Source organism: Cebus imitator, unplaced genomic scaffold, assembly GCF_001604975.1.
Source record: "Cebus imitator isolate Cc_AM_T3 unplaced genomic scaffold, Cebus_imitator-1.0 Scaffold341, whole genome shotgun sequence".
In the NCBI taxonomy this organism is placed as follows: Eukaryota; Metazoa; Chordata; class Mammalia; order Primates; family Cebidae; genus Cebus; species Cebus imitator.
The window spans coordinates 213533-216594 of NW_016107656.1; the positions used below are offsets into that span (position 1 = coordinate 213533).

Sequence of the window (3062 nt, forward strand, 5' to 3'; positions counted from 1 at the left end):
TTTTTTTGAGACAGAGTCTCTCTCTGTCGCCCAGGCTAGAATGTAGTGGCACGATCTCAGCTCACTACAGCCTCTGCCTTCCAGGTTCAAGCAATTGTCCTGCCTCAGCCTCCGAAGTACCTGGGACTACAGGCACGTGCTACCATGCCCGGCTAATTTTTGTGTTTTTAGTAGAGATAGGGTTTCACTATATTGACCAGGCTGGTCTCAAACTCCTGACCTTGGGTGATCCGCCTACCTTAGTCTCCTAAAGTGCTGAGATTACAGGTGTGAGCCACCACACCTGGCCAAGACTCTGGATCTTATGGAGAATTTTGACATTGTTTTGACAGGCATTAAAACTGGTTGGGTTCAGGCCACAAGTTCCAACCTGGCTTTTTTTTTTTTTATTTCAATGTCAGTTTCAAAGCCTTTTCCTTTCTAGGCAGATTTCTCCATAGGCTATGGTCTTTTCCTTAGTTCAGTTCTCAAAGTCTTTGTTATGCTCCTTAGGATTAGATCCACATAGGTACAGTTTGGAGGGGCAGCCTAGCAGTTCATAAGCAACTTAATGGGGTCACTTGCCCAATCTCCTCCCTCTCTGTGATGTCCCCAGTACTTTCCCATCCCTGGGGCTCGCTCCCCATTTTAGTTCTCTGACCAGAAAGTGAGACTTGACTTACCCAACTCTGCCAATATCTCATGATTGCACCTGCATCCAGGACAAGATAGCAAAAGGACACAGAGAGAAAACAAGCAACAGAGGTCCAACCCATCTTCTTGGGACCCCATGCTGTATTATCTTACTTATTTATTTATGAGACGGAGTCTCACTCTGTCCCCAGGCTGGAGTGCAGTGGCGTGATCCTGGCTCACTGCAACCTCTGCCTCCTTCGTTCAAGTGATTCTCCCGTGTCAGCCTCCTGAGTAGCGGGGATAACAGGTATGCGCTACAACGCCCCACTAATTTTTGCATTTTAGTAGAGATGGGGCTTCACCATATGGGCCAGGCTATTCTCAAACTCCTGACCTCAAGTGATTCACAGGCCTCCGCCTCCAAAAGTGCTGGGATTACAGGCGTGAGCCACCAGGCCCAGCCCCATGCTTTGTTATTTTATTTCCAATTGGAAGGGAAGGTTCTCCTCTAAGAATTTTAGGTGCATACTGGCTCTTACAGTCACTTCCGTTGCTACCAGGAAACTCCTTTTCTACTCCCTGAGCCTGAACTAGAAGGACTTCTCCTAGAGCTCTCTGTCTGCACTCAGCTCCTTCCAAGTTTTAGGCAACCTCGAGTCCAGCCTGCAGGCTCCTAGAGAGAAAAAAAATGGAGCTGGATATGCTGGCACAAGCCTGTAGTCCCAGTTACTCGGGAGGCTGAGGTGGGAGGATTGCTTGAAGCAAGGAGACTCGCCTGAACAACATAGTGAAAATCCTGTCTCTTACAAACTAATTTTTTTTTAATGGTAAACTTATCACCAGGTCTAGTGGTACTTCAAATTTACATCTTCTCCCCAAATCTACCTGTTACTATTTACTTTTCAGGGACCTAAAGTAGCTGCTTCATGCATCCTGACCAGGTTTTATAGCTGCCTTCTGAGGGAGAGAGATAGGGGAGAGTATATATAGTACATCTTCCTCAAAACTGGGACCTCTCTGGTTGCTTTTAGGATTTTTTTCTCTTTAACTTTGGTTTTCTGCAATTTGACCATGGTGTGCCTATGTGTAGTTTCCTTGTATTTTTCTTGGTTGAGATTCACTTAGTTTCTTGACTTATACATTAATGACTCTCATCAGTGTTGGGAAAATCTGTCATTATCTCTTCAACAATTTATTTTGCTTCCTTCTCGCCTTCTGGGACTCTAACGATTATACATATGGTATTCATTTGATATTGTCCTCCATTTCTCTATGCTTTATTCTTTCTTTTATTCTACATGTTTTCTCTCTGTGCTTCAGTTTATATAATTTTATTCTTCCATCTTTGAATTATCTGAATCTTTTGCTGTGCCTAGTCTTTTTTTTTTTTTCGGCTTAAACTAAAAATTCCTGAATATACCTTAAAATAAAAAATATTAAACTTGGCCAGGGGCGGTGGCTCAGGCCTGTAATCCTAACACTTTGGGAGGCCAAGGTTCAAAACCAACCTGGGAAACATGGCGAAACCCTATCTCTACAAAAAATACAAGAGTTAGCCAGGCTGGTTAACAGTGAGCCACAGTGCCTGCCCAAGTTGAAGGTATCTTAACTTGGTTAAATGACAGCGCAGTCTACCACTTTATAGAGTGTGCCCCAAATCCGTTTAATATAGTACTTGGAGTTAAATACCAATTCCCCTGCCTCCAAGAGTTCAGTGGGAGAGACTACATAGTCTGGCTTCACTTGGCATCCCTTTCTTCCTCATTTCATTTTATTCATAACCAGAGCTCTTTTTTTTTTTTTTTTTTTTTACAGGATGCAAAATGGTATTAACAGAGATAACTCACAGAAGAAAATATTACTTTATAATTTTTTTCTCTCCCTCTTTTTCTCCGAGACAGTGTCTCGCTCTGTCACACAAGCTGGAGTGTACTGCTGCAATCGTGGCTCACTGCAGCCTCAAACTCCTGGGCTCCGGAATTCTCTGTCTTCAACCTACTGAGTAGCTAGGACTACAGGTGCATGCCACCATACCTGGCTAATTTTTAAAGTTTTTTATAGAGAGGGGGTCTTGCTTTGTTGCCCAGGTTAGTTTTGAACCTTCCTGGCTTCAAGCAGTCCTCCCACTTTGGCCTCCCAAGGTGCTGGGATTATAGGCAAAAGCCACCACGCTGAGCCTCAGAAAAGTTTTATGAAACATGTATTAAGTATGTGCCAGGCAATTTACCAAGCACTAGGAGATACAAAGACCACTAAAACATGATCCCTAGCCTTAATGGAATTTTACATTTCAGTAGAAGGACATAAACATCAATAGGTACCACATGATATTAGAAATATGATAGAAATATGCCGGGCGCGGTGGCTCAAGCCTGTAATCCCAGCACTTTGGGAGGCCGAGGCGGGTGGATCACGAGGTCAAGAGATCGAGACCATCCTGGTCAACA

At 43.8% G+C, this 3062-nt stretch overlaps 1 protein-coding gene across 3 annotated transcripts in view; it reads left to right on the forward strand.

The window, feature by feature from the left end:
- LATS1 (large tumor suppressor kinase 1) overlaps nucleotides 1-3062 on the forward strand; it is a 52194-nt gene that overhangs the window by 48215 nt on the left and 917 nt on the right. The window lies entirely within an intron of this gene.